Genomic DNA, 24,574 nt, shown 5'->3' with positions numbered 1-24,574 from the left:
AGATAACCCCCATTTATTTCATACAATGTTTATTTTAAGCCAGTGATCTAAGGTGACAGAATTTGATCCCCCCCCCAAAAAAAAAAGGCTGGCTCACAGATTCTTCTATGGGAGCACAGTTAATGATACTCATGGCCACCTGCATCTGTATCTCTTGAAGAAGGTTATTCCAGACAATGGATTTTGCCAAAAACTGAGCTTCCAATGGTGAGCTGAGCTGAGAGTTGACACTGAAATGTGTAGGTGAGAGCATAAGTGAAGGTACCCTTATTTAGGAGTGAGATGTTCCTAGTCCCTCCCTCAAATTACAATGCTGTCTTGAGACCAAAGGAAGAAATGCATTGATTTTTCTTGTTCTGATGGCCTCTAGCCTGTCCTTTGACATTTGGGATCATCTCTAAGGAGATGTTTCCTTTACAGCTCACAAATCAGGCAAATGCAGGTTCTCCATTCAGCTACTTCCACTGGTAGGCAACTCTGTGGAGTTCTTTGCCAGCTGGCTCATCTGCTGAAGGAGCATAGACTTAAAGCATCTGAATATATCTGGAGGAGATTGTGCCTGCATGTTGCATTAGTGGCTGCCTTATTTCAGGTTAACAAGAAACAGGTTGAAACTAAACAAAAATAAGTTTTTAAATCGGAGAACATCTATTTCAACTGTAATTAAAATTTTACTGGATAATTATAATTAAAATCATTACTAGAACTTCTGCACATAGACAAATCCTAAATCATTTCACTAAGATAAAGTTAAATATGAGGACTTAAGTTTAGTCGCTGTGATCAGACTTGAAAATTAAGGTACTGGATTTCCCTTGATTTCAGTCGGAGTTAGGGATTGCTTTTGGTACTGAAAGCTGGATTTCCTATGAACCTGTGACTGTCTGGCTCCTGTGAATCTAAGGGACTTTTGAAACAGAGGTTTGGCCCCATCATTTCTCAAGGCATACATTAAATTTACACTATAATTCAACTGAGATGAGTTCATCTGCCAGCATTGGGACATACTTTCATAAAACTGATGGGATTCAGTGAGTGAGTAATTTGTGTACTTCCAGCTTGCCCTTTATTTGCTGTGTGTGTGTTTGGAGGGTGTGGGAGGGGGGGCTTGTGTGCTTTGCTGTCTTGGGTCTGACTTTTCTAGGTGCCACTTTTGTGCTGTGTTACCCTATACTATTTTGTAGTGTATCTTCAGAAAAACTTTTTACGTTGTGCTTTTGTCTCCGCTTTTTCCCTCGGGCACAAGCAGCACAGTAGCATCCTGATCTGCTCCTTCTTTTGCTCAGATTTATGTTTAGGAAAGACAATGTTTCTTATTGCAAAATATGTGACATTTGTGCAATGCCATGGTTCATTTTTGTGGCCTGCAGAAAATTGCCATGTAGATGCTGTTGTAACAGAGAATATTTACTCAGCATATCTGGTCAAGAAGGTCATACTACTTGATAGGAATTAAAACAAAATTAATCTGGCAGGGAAAGTCAACTCAAATGTTCCAGCCACTTTGTACCTGCCTTAGCTGTAGCAAAGAATTCTGTCCACAAGGTGACTCTTCTGTAATTCCCACAGGGTCTGCCAGTAGATGATCATACTTCTAACTGCTTACTTCAGATGTAACCAATACACTGTCCTTTCCTATCAAGAATCCAAGGTTATCATAGTGCCTACATACTCGATGATGGAGCATTTCAGAGGACACTTGAGTCTCAAAAGTAGCCGTGAGTATTCAATTTGTTGTTTGAAAGGTGTCTAACTGCTGCAATTTTGGAATAAGAGTTTGGAATAATGAGATTTTTAAAGATAAAATCTTATTATAGAACCAACTGTGTTGGAAGAAAAGTGCTTCCAACACTTGTTGTGACAAAAGTCCCATCATCTGCATTCAGGTGAGCAACTTTTGTGTTCAGGGTCTTTGCCAAGACTCACTAGAAAGTTGTCCAGCTGCCTGACGCTTCTCAGAAGTGGTGTTCTGCTGTACCCTGTCAAGATCCATATGATTTCAGATCTTATCTAGATGCTGGCACACTGCTCACCCCTATTTTTGTCCTTTGTCTCTCCCTTGATAAAGCCCAGCTGCAGACAGAGCCACGCCATCATAAACCTAGAGGGTGCTGAATTTGAGGCACCATCTTTTGCCTCCACTTCTGCAGTGTCATATCAGTTTCTCAAATAAACACAGCAACGAGGCAATCCCCCTCCCCTCCACATTTAGGCTCTAAATACAGAATCAGGCAGGAGGCAGATACAAACAAACGCAGGACCACAACAGTGAAACTATGTCTTTTGGTACTGGACAGCTCTTCCCTTGCAATGCTACAGGATACTTCTGTCAGTTTACAAAAGCAAAATGATGCAGAGATGTCTAAAAGAAATGCTTCACTTAGAATTTAGTATTTTCAAAACTTTTCCAAGGTTTTTAAGGTGTGGCTTTAATTATCACTGTTTTTCTTTTTTTATTTTACTTGCATGCAACTTAGTCCCCAGCTAATGAGACTTGTAGCATAACAGCGCTGCAGTTACATTAGCCTTTTAAGGAATGAAACAGTTCATTCCTTAATGAAGAGAAAAGACATAAAGTACATGTTCTTGAGAACATGTTTTTTCTCCAATAAAAATCAAAATGTAGATGCTTCCAGACAGCAGACTGGTGAGAAGCAAAGTCACCTCTTGAGTTTTTCAAAAGCATTTTTTGATTTTCAGCTACATAGAAGGGACATGTTTTATCACTGTCATTGTGTATCAGTCAAACTTTAATACTGCTACAAGTGGATTTATGGTATGACATTATACCTCTGGACATGATATATTCTCCAGACATGATTTGCAGAAGTAATCTGTTGCAGTTCAATCAGTACAACCTAAGTCAATTAGTCATCATACAACTACATATTCAGGACTACAATAAATTACTAGGGAAGTCATTAAAAAGTAGGAAATAAAAAGAGTCAGTGTTGAGAGACTTATCACTGTTCTTTGTATCTCATTCTTAGACTTGTGATTCCTGGAAATCTTTCCTCATGGAGAAGCAAGATGCAAATGTCTTTCAGATACAGTAGTGCTCAGTTAAAGGGAGAAGTTGAAACTCCTGAAAGCTTGGATATAGCAGCTTGCTAATGGTTGCATGTGGATCAGTTCCATCATTCGCAACAGTAAATACGGAAATTTGATTCTGTTCAAACATAGGCTTGACGTATTTTCCTCATGCAGACATCAGCACAGCCTCATAAAAGGTTACTAAAATTCTTGGAGCGATTCTATTTAACATTTCCCTCAAATTAAAGTTATTCAAAGATGTAAAAGAAAACAAAAGAAAAAGAATCTGTTTACAAGTTTGAATTTTCCAGTGAGCTCATATAAAAGCACCATTTCTAGGAGGTTAGGGGTATTTTGATGAGAACAAATTTTATTGTGCTTATCCTTAAAACATGTCCTCCGAGATACAGATGTGCTTTTTATGTCCTCTTTTCATAGGAGAAATTGAGACACAAGAAGACAAAGTGATTTGCCAAAGATCAACAGAATGTCTCTGGCAAATAAAAGAACTTGCTTTTCTTTTTTTCTTACATAGGAATAACCACAATACCACTTCTTGCACAATGCTAGTAATTGTCTGGACCCAAGATAGAGTTAGATTATATGAAAGACAAAAAATTAGATTAAACTACTAGTGCCTTGTACATCTTCAGCATCTTAAATTTGGAGCTGTAATTTATTTTGAGAAGAATGTTCTTTTATAAATGGATTTTCCATCCCTTTTTAATCCTTGGATATTGTTTGGATCACCACACAGTTCTTCTGTCATGCTGTCTTTTTCACTGCAGATATTGAATCCAGGCTGTCACTGCCAATCAGGGAATTATTTGGGATGTTTCCCAAAATATTACTTTCTTTTCCTTAGTGGCAAGAGCCTCTCATTTCTATGATTTAGGATATTGGCATTTCTTGAGCTCAGCAGAGCTGTCTCGCTTCACACCAGCTAGAAATGTTTCTGGTTATTACTGAGGAGTTTGTTCCAGATGCTTTTGCCAGCAGGAGGCTGCAGCACCTTTGGTAGAATTCATGTACAAATTATGCTTTTGAAGTATTGGAAAGTGAAGAACTATTGCTATCAAGCACATAAAAGCTTTGAAACAGAACATTACTTACTTTAACAATTTGATTTCTTTAGTCTGATAGCATTATCATGCCCCTAGTTGGAAATATTGTGAGCTTTATATTTTTCTGCTTTGAATATCAAATCCCATTGCAATACTTGTATTAATCATGCTGAATTCCATTGGAACAAAGATATAAATGTGATTTGGTCATCATTTTCCACCAAGTTGCCCATTGTTCATAGCAAACATGGAGTCACTGTTTCTCTTTGTGTCATGGCACCGCATGTGTCATGGTATAAGCATTCAGGCTGCATGCACATGGTCGATGAACAATCTGAACAGAAGCTTCTGGGGTGAAAGTAGCATCACCTTTCTGTGCCTGGTTGTGGTGTGATGTGAGGGTGCAGCTGAACAGGCTACTGAAAGCTGGGCTCCATCCCAGTCCCTTGTCAGAGTACATTACTAAATAAAGCACACATAAGGTGTTAGGTGTCCGGTCCTGCTCTAGGTTCTGATGCTTGTCCAAAAGATGACACAATAAATTGAAGGCAGCCAAACTCACTGGCTGTGAAAAACTGTTTGTAGTGCTGTCTCGCTTGGTAGGAAAGTGATTTAGGCAAGTAAATGGAACACAGCAAGAAAGTAGGCAAACCTAGGTTGGAAAAATTGAATTCCAAACTCTCAGCAAAAATCACCGCTTTTATTTTTTTATGTTATATTTTGTGTTACCCTTCCTTCCTGAAAGGAATTAAAGAATATTGACTTGATCTTGTTCCAATCAAAAGGTGATAAAATATTTTTAAAGCTATTAAAGCTTAAAAACAATTTAAAAGACGTTTCTTGCCCCATCAGATGAACTAAAACTTCTGCTTTTGCAGTTTTTTCTCCTGGATCTTCCTGCAAGCTCTCCAATCAGTACATCATTCAAGATCACATGGCTGCTCATTACAGGAAACTGATGGATGCCAAAGGTATGTTCACTCTTCAGTGATGATGCCATCCATGCAGTTGAAAGATGAAATCACATTATAGGGTATATTGATTGCCCTTTACTTTTTACTGCCTGATGAGTTTCTTCCCCTTTCTTTGTTCACTCTCACCTTCATTAATTCAAGAAGTGTAACAGAATTTAAAGTTGAAACATCAGAGCATGCTGTAAAAGAGGAGATATGTAGACCACTTGATTGGACTGTCACCTTGCTTTAGGAGAAGCAATCCCAGCTATTGAGAGGTGTGAAGTATACAGAGTCAAACCATTTATAAAATGGAAAGTTAATTTCAGCAGGAAAAAGAGGGGAAAATTATTTAATTCTCTCTGTGTATATTAATAATGGCTTCTCTTTAGATGTATATGTCAGTTGAAATAATGGGAAAGATAAAATGAGATCTCAAGCAGGTAGTTGATTGAGAGACCCCCCATGGAAGAATAACAGAGGTTATAGCTTTAGAGGTTTAGAAAGCTAAAGCATTGGTCCTGAAAAACTAGCTTACATTCATAATTGAGAGAGCTTTTCAGACATCCTCTCTTCTGAAAATAGCTTCAAGCTTTAAGTAGAACTTGGAATGCAAAAAATGTCCTCTCTTGGTTGTCTGGAACTGTGTAAAGTTCCCGGTGCTTCAAGTGCAGATGGAAACAATTAAAGTGAGAGGTTGTATCTGTAGTTAGGTTACTGCAAGACTTCAGTCTTTGGACTCCCAGCCATTTCAACTGAACAATTCACTTAAAAACACACAGTGAGCTTTGCAGAAACGTATAGCTGTGGAACATTAGATCAGACTGCTGCTGCTACTATTTCTGCCAAGAGACTAGTCATTTTCAGCAATTTAGACTAAGTAGCACAAATCCAGTCAACTATTTTATCACTGTATCAGAATCAACGTTTAGAAGTTGCAGTACCTTCACCTTGGTACAGTTTGTGACCTTACCACTCATATCATGGTTTGGAGGTTGGTTTGCTGCTGCATGCTCTTGTTCTTCAGTGACTTTTACTCTTGTTTGGCTAACATCACAGAAACAGTGAACTCTAAGGAATGCAGAACTCAAATCCCGGTGCATTTCTCATAAACATAAAGAAGAATCAAGATAAATAAAAATAAAAATTAAGAAAAGCAAAGATTGTCATGTATAATTGAAATTTGTTTCATTCTCAACTGATGTAGCCTAAAACAAGAGTGAAGATTGAAAAATAGAAGAAGGAAAGAACTCAAAGATGTTTTTTCAGTTGTTTTGTCTATTACGTTCTTCAAGCTCAAAAGAAAATACACAGAAGATATTCTTGGCATAAAAGAAGCCAAGTGCTTTGTTCCAAAACAGATTTCAGTTGGATTTGTGGTTTCTTTTTTTTTGTTTTTGGTTTTGGTTGTTTTGGGGGAGTTTTTTTGCAGGTCAGTCTTGCACGTCTCTAGCACAGTCCAGTTAAGCTGGTAAGGTCTTCTCAACGTAGATGCCAATCAAAATTTGTAGTGGCTAAAATTTCCAATTCTTATGTTTCACCATCTGAAATTATAGTTCTCAAAAGTTAGCTTTATTTTATTATTTTATTTTATTTTATTTTATTTCATTTTATTTCATTTTATTTTATTTTATTTTATTTTATTTTTTAGCTAGAGCAGGAACATCTAATATATATTAAAAAAAAAAATTTTCCTTGTTACAATGCTTCATTGTTCCAGTCAGGTTCTCTTTGCAGAAGTTGAACTTTCATAGATATTAAGAACTGTAATTCTGCAAGGAGATCAAGGTCTGTACATACCTTGATGCACTGAAGCGCTGAGTTGTTACTTGTTCCATATCTGTGTAGCAGATGACAGGGTTTCATGCCCCTGCAAAATTTAGGGCTGCGTAAAGGCCTTCTCTAGTACCCATTTAAATACTCACTTATTTTTATTTTTTTTCCCAAAGTAGATCTGCTTTTTGAATACAGTCTATTCGGCCTCATTCCATTCAGTAGCTAGTCCTGCATGTCTGAAACACTGTTTGGAGCGCTTGTGCAAGTTCTGATTTGCTGTGACAAGTAGCAGTAATCACTGAAGTGTTTTGGACAAAAACAGAGTCAGTGTCCTTCAAATGGCAACTGGAGTATTGCACTCCTGAGTGATTACTTCTTTCTCCACAGTCAAAAATAGTTTTTCTCCAGACACTGCAGTTATCTCTAGGTATAGGCAATGAGACATACAGTTTCATTTGTATTCATACCATCTCCTGTACGGACACATGACTTACTAAAGAGTATGCACCAGTACAGTGACATGGCTTTGTTCCTTGAAAGTCACTTGATCTCACCACTTGCAAAGAAAAATCAAATGACCAAATAACAAAAAATACAGTGTACAAAAATGGCTCTGTAATCACATAATCAGATATCTTTGACTGATACACAAATGATCAATAACTGATGCCCTTTGGTCTAGGAATAACCTGAATCTCCTTGTTATACCATCACTTGGTAGTTTCTGATGACTGATAGCAGCCATACTGCTTATTCCTGAATTTCTTTATGGCTAACAACTGATGTTGAATCAAGATGTACACAGCTTTTTTTGCATTTGTAAACTAAAAAGAACATTAAGAACAGCAAGAACATTGCTGCACTGATTCTTATTTCTGAACCAAAGTAAACATGGGCTACAGCCACAAAATTCAGACACAGGTTTAATACTGAATCAGAAACAGCACTTCTGAGGCCCTTTCATTCAATTCAGATGAAGACAAGGAGTCAAACCCTCAGTTGGTTTAATATAGTGTAACTCAACTGATTTGATTATATTTCAGCTATGCCAGGTTTTGAAAGCTCACTGTTGGGCAAGATAATTGCAGAAAACAGGAAGAAAACAGTATAAATGACTAGGGAAAAAATAGGATGTGATGACTTGCAGACCTGCTAACATGCATACCAGTACCACATTTCCATGAGGAATTCAGCACCTTTATATCACCAGTTTCATCTATATCCCTTTTTTGTAAGATTATTTGGAATATTAGTGTTTCAATGGTCTGAACCTTCTTTTGTTAATACAGCTGCTGTTGATTCATCTGCACCAAAGAGTTTGCATTCCAGTGTTAAATGTGAGTATAGTTTGGTTTTCAAAATAGGTCTGGTTTCATTTGTTTGGTTTGTAAATACTTGTCTTTTTTATGATGAGAAGGCATGCCTTAAAAATGCATCATTCCAAGTACAGTTAAGATAATAATAAACATCAGAATCATATGTTCTTGTTGTTGGAAGGAACCTTAAAGATCATCTAGTTCCAGCCCCTCAAGTATCTAAGTATCTCACCTAATATCTAAAATAGTAGCTGTATCCAGATGTTGGTTCATGTTTGCATGCTTGCATTCTAATTTGCAAAGTGTAAGAATCTTTGGTGTACATTACATGTGGTTGCTTAAGGCATGTCATTTTAGTTTTCCAGTCTCAGTTCAAACCACTGTCCTGTTGAACTCCTTTGCTCTCATACAGTGTATTTTCTATTTCCTTAACTGCTTTGTGTACCTCTCGGCATGAGGCATACCATCGTTAAAACAGGTTTTGAGAAATAAAAGTTTTATAGTTAAGACAACGTTGCATTGCATCTTAACGCCACCTCTTGGCTGAAACCTGCAGTACCCAACATTTAGGCAGAGTCTCTGATAGCCTTCATTTTTGGGAGGAAGGAAAGATGGTAGAAAAGCAATACATTCATCCCTTTCCCTGAAAACAGAGAGCTCACTATGGAATGTGTTCAGATTTCTTCATTCACCCGGTTTTAAGGCCTATCCTGTTTCTTTGATGAAAAATTATATATATGGGACCATGCAACATTTCTGCACAGAAAACCCACAATTTAAAATCAAATCTTTAAAGCAAGAAAAGTGAAAGTAGCTGCTTTTTAAGAATGCATGCACAGTGGATATCAATTTTCAGAGATCTGCAGTAGGTTATCACTCTTACTGGGGTATAACACATGTAATGCAGTTGAAAGCAAAGATAGCTCAAAGACAACACTTAGATGCAATTGTTTAAGCAAGATACACGTCATCCAAGAAGGAAAAGACAGCTCTTCCCTTTAAAGATTCAGAAAAAAAATGGGTCATAAAAGATCCTTAGTGAAGAAAAGCAAGAGAATAAGTCCAGAATCATATCACATAATGATAATTTTTTATTTTTTTTTTTTGCTTGCTTTTTAAAACTTCATGTTTGATATCACATTAGCTTTTCCTCAGTACTGGCTTTCACATAAGCATTTTAAACTTAGTATTTTTGACTGATTTTAACATTTTAAAAGGAGGTGATCCTCTCACAGAGGTGCACAAGGCACCGAAACTCATTTATTGGAGAAGATAAAGAGGACATTATTTATGTTCCTTATAATAGCTACTTATTGTTTCACTTATACAGATAATCAGAAATGTACTGTTGTCTGTGGTTTCTGTTAATTTAAAAGCTCGCATGAGTACAAGGCTCTTGCACATCGAAGCCATAACATGAGGAAGTGAGGATTCAGCATCATTTGTATCCTTTATATAGCAGTACTCTGCTAAGGAAAGTCGACTCACTTTTGTCATTTAACATTTATCTTCACAAAAGGATAAGTTAGCTCCAGAAATAGCCATCTTGGCTAAAGAAATTTTGTCCCTGAAAAACCCGAAATTTAGAAGTCACAGTGAATAGATAAGAATTTATATCTTCTGAAGTGTTAAACAGAATAGGAGCACAATGGAGGTACAGCCACTAGTAATGGGGTTAATGTGCAATCATTTGTGCAGTATAAAATGACTTTGTGTCCACAAATATAGGCTTCTGTTTATCATTTGCATATTAAAAGACACAAAATAAATGAAGGCTGTTTTGCCAGCCTGCTAAAATAACATGAGGACAAAAGTAATTTTCTGCTTAGTTGAAGATTGCGCATTTTCTTCTTTTCATGTAGAATTCCCTCTCACAGCATTTCTACTTTTGTTATTACTAGTTGCTGTTTACGACCTTTTAAGACCTTGAAGTTTATCAGAATGCACAGTAGTTTTGACAAACACACGTTCTGATGAGATATAGTATCTTACCTGTTCTCAATCCATACACTCGTGTAGATATAGACTTGTTTTCCAAATATACAATCTATGTTGCACAGCAAGCACTTAGTTCTCCGGTCAGCTGCAAGAAGATAACCCAGGTCACTTGGTAATAGTGCAGATGTACATAGACCTGTTAAAACAAAGACAAAGCCTCAAACACCTGCAGAGATTAATCCTGAAAAGACTGAACAAAATACTGTGTATAGTGCTTTGTTTCATTTTAGAAATAAATACACTGCAGATAAAAGACTAAATAAAATGTAAATATTTTAAGTAAAACACTTTTTGGCAGTATGAAAATGATCCATTTCTCAAGCTGCCTGTACTGTTGTTCTGTAGGTTAAGAACTGCATGGGTGAACTGGAAATGTGCAATGTGTAGGGCTTCCTCTTGAATGCCTTCAGGTGTATCTTGGATTTTCAATTCTAGTATTTAAGAGTGGTATGAGCTCCAATTTAGTGGTTCATTGAACCTTCTGCTGCTTTGGATCTCATGAAGGTACTAATGTCGCAGTTGGTAAGAGCATCATTGATTAATTTCACATGAGAAATTCTTCTCATGACTTTACATTTGGTATATAAAGCATTAGAAATGCTGGCTTTCTTACGTTTGTGAGAGTAGTATGACTTATGATACTACTGTGAAAACAGTAATTCCATGACCACCCCAGCACTGAATATGTCTGACTAGGAGAACGTTTACATTTTTATTCTCAGTAGAAGCCACATTTACCAGAAAGAGCTTAAGTTATGCTGCAGAAACCACCAGAGGCCAGGTTTCAAACAGTGTCTTAGTAATCAAAAAGAAGAATTTCCATTCCAAAGGAAATGTGAAAGTTCTGGGTAGAAAAAAAGAAAAAAAGAAAAAAAAAATCCATTATGAAGCCTTGTTTTTATACCAGTGAAGGAAAAAAGAAAAAATACTTATTCGTACATTGAGTTTGAGAGTCAAATTCATCTTTTGCACTCAGAAAGTCCTCCAAATTCTTCAGTTATTAGGGATTAAGAGCTACAGCTGAATTACATTTCTTGGAAGCCTGGAAGCATGAGGCAGTGTTTCCATGGCCTGTAGGTTCCAGTGTTCTCTCCCAAACAATATTCTATGGTATTGTGATGTTTAAGTCAGATCTCCTGAGGCAGATCCGCTCAGTAGAGAAGCAGAAATCTTGGCTGATATGCACATGAAAGTGTCCCAGATGAACCGGTAGGAAACTGGGAAAAACTTAGCACTTGTGAAAAATTGATCAAAACCAGCCCTAAGTGGGGGAATCCATAAATGTAACCCACACTTTATGCAAGAAGATGAGCAACCCAAATAATTAGTTGGCAAGCCCTGCATTTTTAAAAACCCCAGCTAAATCTCATTTCTGTGGCTCCATCACAGTCTCAGTCCACCATTCCAGGGAAGCACACTGGGCCAGCACATCTAGTTCTAAATCTCTTTCTACTCTCCCATTCCAACCAAGGAGTTCAGAACTGGCACAGTACTCCAGATGTGGCTTCACCAGGGCAGAGTAGAAGGGCTCCATCACCTCCCCTAACTGATTGACCACACTCTTTTTAATGCACTCCTGCTTGGCCACATCAGCACACTGCTACTTCACGGTGTACAGGAACTGCTGATCATGGCCTGAACCTCCAATTGACCACCTGAGGCAAGCACTGAGTCAGCCATAAGAGCACAGGTGAAGGCAATTCAGCTGTGCTACCAGAAGGACTGGAGCCTGGCTGCATCTCTCCTAGACCCCATTTAAGGGCTGACTGCCAATGAGGAACAATCTCTCTCTAGAGATTGCTCCTTGTGGAGTTTTACTGTGAGCCTTCCACACTGGTGAGCAGTTTCATTTATTAATTATCTTTCTGTTGCAGTAATCCTACTTAACCAAACATCTGTATAAGTCTAACCTCTGTACACCTACTGATTATACCATAAGAAGTTTAGACTAGACATAAGAAGGGACTTTTTCACTCAGTGAGTGGTCAGGAATGGCTGCCCAGGGAGGTGGTGGAGTTGCCATCCCTGGCAGTGTTTAAGAGGTATCTGGATGAAGAACTACAAGATATGGTTTAGTGGTTTGCTGTAGCTACAGTAATGGGAAGACGGTTGGACTAGGTGATCTTGTAGGTTCTTTCCAACCTTGTGATTCTACGATTCTATGGCCTGTCTGCTGACCAGCGGGGCACCTAGGCCTTCTTTCTTACAGGTCAGCCCCTAAACTGTGCTGACACATAAAAACATCCAATCTGCCCAGATCTCTCTGAATAGTAATACAAACATATTGTGTGTGAGCACTCCTCCCACCTTTGCACCATCAGCTAACTTGCTGAGGGTGCACCCCATCCCTTCATCCAAGCCACTGATAAGGATGTTGAACAAGACTAACTCTAGTACCTTCCTTACTGATAAGAAGAAGGTCCAGCAGCACATCTCTTCTCATAGGCTCCTCCACCACCACCATCTGTATCAGGTTATCATTCACATACTGCAGGAACATCATGGACTGTGTATGTCTGCCAGTGTTGCTCTTCCAGCAAATAACAGGGTAGTTGAAGTTCCCTCTCTCCATGAGAACTAATGCCTGTGATCACAAAGCTACTTTCATCTGTCTGTGGAAGGCCTTATGAACTTCTTCCTCCTGATCACAGGCATTTGTGGGTGCCTGTAGTAAACACCCATGACAATGTCACCCATATTAGTCTGCCCCTTAATTCTCACCAATAAGCTCTCCATTCGTTCATCACTTCCCCCTAGGCAAAGCTTGATACATTCTAGTTGTTCTCTCACATAAAGAGCAACACCACTTGATGATCTGTCTTTCCTAAAAAGAACGCAGCCATCCAGTTATGTAAGCTATCCCATGTCTACATGATCACAGTGAGATCATGGCCCTGTGACCACGCATACATCTCTGATTCTTCCTGTTTATTCCCCATGCTTCATGCTTGGGCATACTGGCACATCAGAGAAGAAAAGGGAGGGCGGGATGTAGGCTTTTCTTGAGGGATGCAAGAAGTTCCCAGTAGCTGTGTGTGTAATTGAAGGGGCTGAACTTCTGACTTATCTCATAGAAGGCAGTTAAGGAATATCTGTCACTGTTGTGGTTGGCCTGGCATGATCCTCAGTTGGTTGCAATATCATGAGCATTGTTATTTTGGACCCCATCCCAAAGTTCTTCAGTTTAAAGCCTGCCTCACAAGATTGGCCAGCTTGCTGACAAAAATTGTCCTGCCTTTGCTAGACAGGTGGATCCCATTCATCTCTAACAGGTTATAAACTTCATAGAAAACGACATTATCATAAAAACAAAAACCCTCATGCCAGCACTAGCCATAAAGCCAGGAGCTGATGTGCGTCATATGTCTTTCCCTCTTTCATCCAAAACTGAAGAGCAGATAGATAGCTTGGGTGCTACAGTTCCCAGGGCCTTATAACCTTCTTTGATTCTGCCCATGTTCCAGCTTCCAGTGTTATTCATGCCTACATGAAAGAGCAATTGTGGATAGTGGTCCATGCTCACAACAAGTTGCGGCACTCTTTTGGCAACATCTCACATCTTGGCTTCTGGAAGGCAGCAAACATCTCAGGATTCCCTGTCAGGCAGGCAGAAAGAAGCCTTAGTGCCTTTTGATAGGGAGTCACATGTTTTAGGAAAAAGGAATGATATCTTTTTTGTTAAAAAAAGAAAGAAAGAAAAAGCTCTGTCTGTCAACAAAGTACTTAAGTGCTTAGATATGGTACACAGTGGTCTTTTTATAACTTGTGTTTTTCTGTATGTAATTTTCTGCATGAGACAGATGTTAGTCAAAATAGTAATTTCTGTTTGGGTTTTTAGCCACTTTAGAATGAAATTTCTTCATGACTTTCAAGAACACAACACCTGAGAATAAGAACAAGTTGTTTCTCCAAACAGCTCAAAAGCATAAAAAATTGCAGCATTTTATCTCAGGAAGATTAGAGTTTGTGTGAATAATCTATACAGTCAATTATATAAATACATAATTTCATCCTTACAGATGTAGAAATGCTAGTTGTTGCTAATCTTGGGCAATTGAATGGATCATTTAGCAATCAGTGAAAATTAATGTGTTTATATATGCAAACATCAACTTTCTATCACTGTGAGTTTATGGAGTGTTAGTGAGATGGTTTTTAATAATATATTTTTCAGTCTCTAGAAAAGAAACATGTATCAGCATTCCAAGGGAGCCACAATGAAGGAAATATCAAATATATGAGCTATCAGTGATTTACTGAGCAGCGTGGCTCACAAATTCTACTCCCTCCTTCAATACTACACAATGCTGGCAGCTCTGCCTGGGACCTGAGTTCCTTTGTGGCAGCCACTGTACGGCCCAAAGATCATCTTCTGGGAATTTCTGCCCCAAAAGCTGAACCAGCTAGAACAGAGTAAATGTGTGCTATCACCTCTTTTACGGTGATAAAATTAAGACACCAGAGATTAATTATCGTACCTGTGCTCACACTGGAGCCTGTTTCAGAGCTGGGAATTAAGGAATAGTTTTCTATGTTCTACTGCAGTCAGTTCATCACAGAAGCATCCTTCCCAGTGATTTCAGAGTCAGTGCTGTTTGTAAAAAGGGAGGATGAAACTAGTGGGAGCCACTGATGGATGCAGGGAGCAGGAGTTTGTCATAACTGTTGTGCACTGACTCTATTTTGACTTTGCATTCCTATTCCACTGCTAAAGGGGAAAGCAGTATGCTTCAGCAATCAATACTTAAGCAAGAGTGAAGCACCTCATTTCCCTTCTACTCCAGCTTCCCTTCCTCCTTGAATACTGTTGTACAATTTCAATGTTTAAAAAAACCCTACCCATCCCTCTCCAGAGGCTCATATATCCCTGTGAGTGATTTGCAAATAGCTGTGAGTCTTCTGCTTCTGTTTTTCCAGCTTACCAATAATGTCTTTCAATCACAAGATATAGAGTCACTCGCATTAATGTAAGCTGTATGAAATTGTGTTTGCTGAAGTTCTTGATCACTTCTTAGCATCGAGCAGAATTAACAGTTCAGCATCCCTTCACTTGCTGCCTTTTGGCTTCAGGTAAGAGACAAAAGTCTATCTTGGCTAAAGAGGCTTTAGCAGTTTTTAATAACTTAGAATCTTAAAAAATCAAGAGCAGTGCTGCTAGATTTATCCTTTTGTTGTGCCACGTTTTCACAGGTGTAAATTAGCACTGTCAATTTTTACTGACTCACAAGGGAGGGAAGGAGTTCTGGCCTTTCATAACAGAAATGTGCTGAGATGTACTTCAGATGAGAAACAGGCTGAGGTGCTCCAAGTGTAAGAGTTGGATCTTATTTGCTTATGAAGGAAATGGTCGATAGTTAGCAGTCAAAAATGGGTTGCACTTGAAGAGCTGGGAATTTCACTTGTTGATTCTGTCTTATTTATACTGGCTAAAAGATTAAGACAGAAATGGATTACTTTCCCCTTACAAGTAAAACAAATGCCAAATCTTGTTGTCTGCTCAAACAGAACAAGAGAGAGAGTTCTTCCTTTATTTTGATGCAGACTACGAAGGAATTGTGTCAAATGCTCACAGCTCCACTCTTGTCCACGAATTTGTTCATAAAGCAGAACAAGTCACACACAGCAGATGTGGGTTACAGCCAAAAGGTTAAAGTTTGTTAATACTCAGATTGGATGCTATCTACAGAGAGATGATTCCTTCTTGCCTTCCTCATGGAGAAATTTCTGTTAATGTCAGTGTGAGCATTTATTTTAGCAAAATGAGCAGAGTTTGGCATGGGATTGAAAATGAAACGGCAAACAGCAAGGGGCAGTGTCACTTAGCAGAGTTTTGTGAGTATATCTGGCATTTTAGACGCTTTTCTTCCTCTAGAAAATCATTTTTCATTCTCTCAGTTGATACTATTGCAGAGTTTAACCATTGGTGAAAACAAATAATGCTGAACTAGAGCTTGGGGCTTAAAAACCACCCACACACTGTAGATTAATGTGCCAACATAGGCGTTTCACAATGATAGCTAGTAAGGCAAAGAGCATCTAAAATCAAATCTAAACATTTGAGCCTTCTCTGCCACTGATTTCTGTTGGATAAATGGTACTGTTTGCTCTGGACTGCCAAAATAAGCAATCACCACACCAGACAAACTGTTATTAGTGCAGACTGCAGAATTTGGCCCATGGATGTGAATAATGTAACTGTTCTTGTGTCTCTTTGTATTGCACTGCTCTAAAATCAGAGTTTATGTAAGTTAACAATGGCAGCCAAAACTAAGAAAAATGAAATTTCAGAAAAGTATCCATGGTGGATAAAGAATAAAGTGCTGCAGTTATCCAGTCTGATTTTTCCCTAAGTCTTCCTTCCTCACATTGCTGTCTGCCGAGTTAGTGGGGAGGAAGAGCTAGAAATGTGTCCAACCTCATTTATTTACATGCCATCTTTCATTAAACTGTCATAAAGGATAATTTACCTCACTAGGAAGGACATACGCCTATCTTTCAGGATGAATTTGTCCAGCCTTGGGAATTATATGTGCTGTTTTAGTCATGAAATTTTGGAGCAGGATTCATAACTTCAGCAGCAGTCCCCAGACTATCAAAAACGACCACAGTGCAGGTTCACTGTACTTACACTCCAGATTCCCACTCTTTACAGACAACGATATTACACTGGTTTTGGCTACTGTCACTGTGAGAAAGCACAGGAACCCGCTTATCTAGCAAAAGATAGGAGTGTTTTTCAGCAACACTGATTGCCTGGTTAGACTCATCTCCTTTAAGTAAAAGCCTGCATTTTTTGGACTGAGGTGTTCAGTTATCCATGCTGAAAAGCATACTGCTTGCCTACATATACTTTATTGAATGATACAGATCACTTTTTTACAGTAAATGCCTCCTATTCTCTTTGTCCTTGAATAACTTCCTTTCCCATGGAACTCACAAGTTCACCAGCTGTAACTGTTTAAACTTCGTGAGGAAAGATTTTATGTTTTTACAGACAAATGAAAGAAATAATCCAATATCACAACATTAAAAGTGATCCTTGTGTTATAAATACCTGCCTTGGAAGGAGCCCTCGTTTCTAAGAACATTTTCAGATCTGCCAGTTAGCCATTTCGTAAACACTTGTAGTTTTGTTGTCTTGTAATTCTTCGTCCAAATATCTTGCAGAACAAAGCCAAGGAGCTTATAGGAGTCTCTTAAATGAACATATTTGTCTCACTCAACCATAATTAAAATCACTTTTTCTTCTTGTCATGCTGGCAGGATGATCTTTCGGTGGATGTTTTTGACTTTAACTGAGCCTTGTAGCAGCCATTGAGTTGTTATACTTGGGACTGTTGTCAGTCTGACAGCCCTGGAGTTGATTTATCACTTTTTCTGTTCTTTTTCCCCACAGTCTCTTGAAACTTCCTTGTTGTTTCAAAACTCATCAGAGGTTAAACTTCAGCCAGTTTTTTAAAAACACTTGGTAGGAAGTAAACCAGAACTCCCACTGCAAGTCAAAAATGAAGGCATGAGCCAAGGTGTTAATTCTGTTTCTAACTATAATCACTCAGTTTTGTAACATCTGGTAAACAATTTAGTGGAAGACTGTTCTGGCTATGTATCCTATCCTCATACTTGGACCATAGTTTCAGACCTGAAAATAACCCTCTCTTTATGAGGGCAGCTGTGGAATCAGTCTAAGGTGTACACTGCCTCGTAATATTTGTATTTAGGACAAATATAAGTGGAACTGAAAGACACAAGGTGTCTTTCATGATGTTTTGATCATCAAGATGTTTTGATTAGTTCTAGTCTGATTGACCAGTTACAGCTTTTCTACTGAGTAAATCTGTGTCTGCTCGGTACGAATGCAGGCCTTCTATGCAGCAGCAAAAGAGAGATGAGATTTTTTATTAGCTGGAAAAAAAGCAAAGAATACCAGGAAAACAGTGTGGGGGCCTTTTTTTTAAAAGGTCCAGCTTTCAACCAAATCCCTTTCATTAACCGTACTTTCTTTTGCATTGACCAGTACCAGGTACCAGCAAAAGAACCAATAAAACTGCACAATAGCATTGATAAATAACATTTGCCACAGTAGGAAGCATGATAAATTAGCAAATAAATGAGTTTAACTGGAAGTTTGGTGAATTCATTTGCCTAAATAACTGCTGCACTGGCCATGCCATGTGATTATATTGCCTGGGAAGCAGCAAACAGGTAGCCAAGAGATACTGGCTCCTGTTGCATCCTGTAATCGGATTCAGGAAAAATACTGAATCATGGCTGACAACTGAAACCCTCCTGCAGCATCCCCAGATAACATGTCCAATTCTGGTTTCACCAATAAAGTATAGCCAGTTCTGAAACATGTCAGCAAGGATATGAGAGTGGAAGGCATAGGATACATAATTTTTGTTCTTATAAAGAGAGAAAAATACACTTATCATTTGGGATACAAACAACAGTGTGACTTGAAAAACTGAGAATGTCTTCCACTCCTGGCCCTTTTGTTCATGTATCTGGAGAGCATGACAGGTTAGCATGCAGCACGGTCATTTTGACAAGTGCAAAAGAGTTGAGGATTGAAAAGGAAGCACAACTGGTGTCAGAAGTGGTTATGATACAGCAGCCCTGCAAACCCAAGAAGGGGCACAGGGAAAACATGAATAGAAAAAACCAATGGTGAGGAAAGAGAAACTGGAGAGAGTAAAGCTAGAAAGGGAGGAGAGCCACCTTTAGCAGATGTGTTTCTGAATAGACTAAGCTGTAGTGTAGGACCCCTCAGTCTGCCTCATGTGAGTGAGGCTCATACAAAACCTGATGGATTGTGGGGGAATGAAACCCGGTGTCTCTTAGGGAAAATAAGGGAAAGTAGATGCATGACATTCTGGCCAAGGGTTTTTTGCTGACTACTCAAAACATATAACTATAATTTGCAGAGGAATAGGACTTGTTTGAATAGGCTTAATGCCACGTGGCATATTTATAACCTGTATTTGTAGTAAAAATATCAGTGAAATACTAGATGATGTCTGTTTAAAACCCGTGGTTCTCTGACCTGGAACATTTTATTTTCTTGCCCTTGGCATGGTTTGTTGAAGGCTCAGCCTTGCCTGGGTTAGAGGCTGTTGTTTTGCCTTACCTGCACACAAGTATAAAGAATGTGCAGATGAGCAGGGAGACACGAATACAATTTTTCCCAAGACCTCACAATAATTTGTTGACAGCATCACAAAAGAAGCCGGGTATCCTGACTGGCAGTACCATTGTGTAGGCACTACATCAAGCTCCTTGTCTGTTATTTTTAACAGGACTTCACAATGCAAAGTCTTTAATCAAAATCTGGGAGGTGGAGGGGAGGGGGGAAGTTTGTTTGGGCCCTGAACAAACCTAGATAAAGAGAAGAGGTACTAATCTCTGCACGAATGTGACTGAGCAAGTACATTCTGTTATTTGTTCCAGTGAGTTGTATAATCCGGCTTCCCAGTCATCCAAATAGGATTTTGCATTGTCAACATGTTTTTTCTTAATAGGATGATGCTATGAACTCTTGTCCATGGAAGAGTGGAAAGCCAGATTATATGCCTCAGGAGATGATATATTTCATTTTAGCTATTCGTGAAATATCTGTTTTTTCACAACAGTCACCACAGCCTCGAGGCAACTTTACAAGGTGTGCCTCATACAGAAGCTGTCACAAACTTCTGAGAAGCCAAAAATTTAGAACAACACCTAATTGCTTTTTTTTAAAAAAAAAAAAGTCTCAATTATTCATTTTCTGAATGAAATATTACTTTCATTAAGACTTACTAAAACCCTATAAGTCTTCTGCTAATTCACGAATGTGCAATACTAAACTCCAGGCAATACATCTCCCCCTCTGAAGAAAACCTGCAATCATATAGTACATTGCCAGGTTACAAGTGTATTCTGTCTCAATACTAGTGAGATGGAAGAGCTGCTTACTCACACACACAAAAAAATTATAGCTTATGATAAGCCTAACACCATTTACACTGAAACAGATTTAATGCAAGGTTACTAAAAGAACTACCTCAACAAGGGAGTGGAGATACGGGTGCTGAGCTCTGTTCCCTGGTGACAGCAATGGGACCCAAGGGAATGGCATGGAGCTTTGTCAGGGGAGAGGCAGCTGGGGGCTCAGGTAAGGTCCTGCACAAGAGGGCACTGAGCATGGAACAGATTGCCCAGGACAGTAGGCACAGACCAAGCAGCAGGAGTTCAGGAAGCAAGGGAAAAAGAGTGGGCAGTAGATGGGAACAAAATACTGTGCTCTGTTATGCCTCCACAACTTGTTACTTACCATGTGGGTGACATAATGAAGCCCTGGGTTGCATTTATTTCAAATACGGATGTGTGCTTCTGAAGCATCAAGCACCATCCATAAAGAGAAGTGGTTGTCTGCCTTTTATACTACCTGGCCTTAAGAGGAGGAGACAGAACAGTCTTTAGTGGGAAAAAAAAGAGCAAAGAGCATAATAACATGTGACTTGAACACTGATTTAACTTGAAAGAGTTGTGTTTACATTTGTGTTTGTACAGACAACGATCAGCAGAAAAGAGAAAAACTGATGCAAACCTTTGAGAAATACAAGAAAGATCTCATTCATGGTCTTCATGCCACATCATTCAGCTCCAGAATTGTCTCTCTAGGCCAGCAGAAGGTATGTGATATTCTGACAGCATGTGACTACTTGTCACACAGGTAATATCAAGTCACCTGACAGAGACCAACTTCCTCATAGTCAGCTGTAGTCTGAAGTAGAAGTGCTGGGAAGCACCTGCAGGCTTGTGCACTGTGGCTTTTTATAGTCTGGTCAAGCAGAAACAATATTTGACTCTTAGTTTTGCCTGGGAAGATAGCAAAAAACATGTAGTTTCACTGTCCTAAAACTAGTGAATGTATGTGCCTGAGTTTTCACCTAAGCTGCAATGACTTGATTAGGTTTTTTGTTAGATTCAGCAGCTATACTCTCATCTGTTCTTATACTTACATGACCCACACCTTAGATCTACCATGACATGTCCGTATGTCATGCACAAGTACATGACTAAAAAGTGTCCCTGTTGGTTGGTTTTTTAGAACTTAAATATTTTTTTTTTTTGTAGCATTCACAAACCCACATGTGCTCTCATTGTTCCTTTGACAAATAGGATTCAATTTCTTGTTGAAGCAGAATTTTTAAGAAAGTATTATGTGGGTGGCTGGAAAACAAAAATTGAGTGAATTTCCTGAAATAATTTTGTGGCATAAACGACAAGATTCTTCTAACAAAAATTGCTGTACACAATATTAAACAACAACAACCAAAACTAAATCCCTATGTTTTTTATCAAAATCCCTCTGAACAAAATACAATAATGTCTTCTTGTTTAATTGTATCTTCTGAATTCTTGAACAGCATTCACTGGTAAAAGCAAGATACTAAAGTATTCAATCCTAATTCTTTATATTCTGACAGGCACCAGAGACTGTACAGCTGTGTGGTAGCATGAGTAAGCCACTTCTTTACCAAATTCTACCTATGGACTTCAATGCAAAAGGCAACGTTATCCAAAACACCTTGTTCTGCTACAGTACTGAGTCTCTCTGAGGGTAAAAGTCCCTCAGGAATCTATATTTAGATTGTAAAGCTTTCTATTTGTTGAGAATTATAGTGTTTATCACTAGATTACCAGAGACGCTGTTTATAAAGTAGGTCATCCAATTCAAACATCTGTATTATTTTGATTTGTAAAACCTTGGTTCCACTGAGATAAAAAAGAAAATGGTAGACTGTAATCTCACTGATGGTATTTATGTGGATTACAGTAGTTCTGCTGGAATTCAGACTCTCAAAATGGAGCTCATACCTGAATAGTCCTGCAAGGAGAGTGAGTAGGTGTCATCCCACTGCTCCTAAAGAGGATTGCTGTGAGAATGACGATGACCAAGGAAGGAAAAATCTCCCTCTGTGAGCCCTGGCAAAGAAAGAGGAATTTCTGTAATTTCCTAACAATACCTGTCATGAGAAACCTCATCTTTGTCCAGAGAAGGAAGGAAAAGGAAGCTAAAAAGGGGACGTGTTAAAAACTAGCTGTAACAAAGCGACAATGTTGCTTTACTTCTAACTGCAGCTCATTGAGACCACTTGAAGCAGCTTGAAGACTTAAGTTTCTTAAACTTCCTTCTTAGTGAGTCAGTTTATAGGAGGCACTGACATCAGCAGATTGCTTTTGTGATATGTATATATAATTTTTTTTCTTGGTATTTTGTTCTTTAACTTGCAGATGAGGTGTTCACTGCTGGAAAATGGTCACCTACATTTGACACCTGCACAGAACAGCTATTCCAGGACAGAGAGAGTGCAGCCTTCCTCTGTATCTTTTCAGATGCTCAGTTCAAGAACTCAGTTGCCAGCCTCTTCTGCAAGGAAGACTGCTCAGCATAGTTTATGCCAGAATCATGTTCCTGCCTTTGGTAAAGACAGGTCATCTGCTTTGCAGCTCCAACAGTCTCATTTGCATTTAAACAGTCACAACAGGAAGAAGGCATTTCAAAACTCCTCTAACAAAACATACTCTGGGGACCTCCTTGACAAACACTCCATTTGCTTCACAGAAAAAAAACGTTTTACCCCACAAATCTTAAAGACATCACAGCAATCTTTTCTCTTGAAGCACAGGTGCTATAATCCTCCTCCCCCCAAAAAGAGCTCATCTCCTGGCAGACTGTCACTTAATCAGCTGATGGCAGTAATGAAAACAAAACGGAGTTACACAGGTACATTGTTTATGCATCAGTTCTAAAAGCTAAGTAATCTGACTTTCAAACATGACCCTTTTAAGCAAAAATAATTGGTTTTCATTGTGCTTTTGATCTTTCAGTTTTTTAGAAGATGCACATATGAGGCCACACTCAGATGACTTCTCTACGTGGACAGCTGAGGTTGGTGCACCCAGTTTGGTAGAAAGAAAATGAATGGAAGCCACTATTCATACACAAACTTGTCCTGCTTGTGTAGAGAAAGGACGGATTACATAATTTCTGGGGAGTGTACATTAAGAGCAGTTACTAAGATCACAACTGAAGCATCTAACGTGGCAATATAGGGTCAAAAGATTTCTGCAAACAAAATAGGAAAAGCTTAAGTAACTCTCTGAGAAACATAAATCAGGCATTACGCAAAGTAAAAAACAGTATCTTAATTTTAAGCAGCCTTTTCACTTCATTGATCTAATACTTTAGGGCCCAGAATCTCCCAGGCAAAGGGCTAAGCACTCAGCCTACAGTCAGACTGTAGTATGCCATACAGTCCTGATGTGTGCTAGCTCTTTGCTAGCTGGGATTATTGCACACCATATTCCAACCACCAGACTTTCTACTTTAAAACATTAGAAAAGAAGCTCCTAAATTCATCCATATTCCTATTTCATGAGCGAGGATAATTTTGGGATCTATCTCCTTTTATACATCATCTGTCTGATTTTTTAAAGATAATTAGCACATCCTTTTAAAGAAAAATGTACCTTATTCAAATGAGCTCTCTAAATATTTCCAGTTTTCCCAAACCTTCAGCTTTCCTACATGGTGTTTGCAGGGTTTTTTCTCTTTTCCATTTCTGCTAATGTGAATCTAACTAGTAGAAACAGTCTTTCTTTATTCACAAGTGATTGACACTGTAGACATTAATTTCACATGAGCAGACCTGTCACTTTTGTATAGTGTTGCTGTGTATTTTTATGTATTATGGAATCAAATCATTTCCCCCAGTGCTCTGAATAGAAATATAAAATGTTAATACAAAGATAATCGAAAATCTAGTTTTTTACTTTACCTGTTTGTGACAGAACTGTGAATTATGGATTCCTAATTCTGAAATGCCACTTTTTCTGGGACCACAAGAAAAGTAAGTTAAATATATATATATATATACATATATATATATATATATATATATATATATATATATATGAGAACTGTTTCTAAGTTTAGAACAAAATGTTAAAATAGGAATATGATGGAAAATTGAAAATGAGGCACAAGAGTCATTTACCAGCACCAATGTGTGGTGAGTGGAAATGACTCCATTACGGATACAAGCTTCAGCCTTCTTCTTTTGGAGGAAAATTGGAAAAGCTGTTCTGAGTCATACCACTGAGTCCCCTCTTACTGTAGGCAAAATACATAATAACTAAACTAATAACTAAGTAATCTCTTGTGCTATCTATGTGTCCATTGGGACACTTTTTCATGAACTGATTTTCTTGAAAGGTATAGATAATTTGATTAATGAAATCAATGTATTAAATTATATTAATGAATTAATATAATTAGGAAGCTGACCAAAGAGCTCTGAAAGGCACTCTTTTAAAGGAGCATGAACCCAGACAGTAAAAAAACCCATCTTAGTAAAGAGGTTCATCAGTTTTGAATATGTTGGCCCAA

At 38.4% G+C, this 24,574-nt stretch overlaps 1 pseudogene across 1 annotated transcript in view; it reads left to right on the top strand.

The window, feature by feature from the left end:
* LOC107311089 (spermatogenesis-associated protein 7-like) overlaps window positions 1-24,574 on the top strand; it is a 50,580-nt pseudogene that overhangs the window by 14,843 nt on the left and 11,163 nt on the right. The window contains exons 2-8 of the transcript XR_014944547.1: window positions 1,570-1,718; window positions 4,976-5,068; window positions 8,116-8,163; window positions 20,689-20,810; window positions 22,417-22,909; window positions 23,014-23,074; window positions 23,977-24,035. The product of XR_014944547.1 is annotated as a spermatogenesis-associated protein 7-like (transcript). The remainder of the gene's footprint in view (window positions 1-1,569; window positions 1,719-4,975; window positions 5,069-8,115; window positions 8,164-20,688; window positions 20,811-22,416; window positions 22,910-23,013; window positions 23,075-23,976; window positions 24,036-24,574) is intronic.

The sequence above is a fragment of the Coturnix japonica genome, chromosome 3, assembly GCF_054131305.1.
Source record: "Coturnix japonica strain WE chromosome 3, WE-NBRP24, whole genome shotgun sequence".
NCBI classification, from domain to species: domain Eukaryota; kingdom Metazoa; phylum Chordata; class Aves; order Galliformes; family Phasianidae; genus Coturnix; species Coturnix japonica.
The sequence above is the reverse complement of the archived record's forward strand: the minus strand, read 5'-3'. Positions and strand labels throughout refer to the sequence as shown.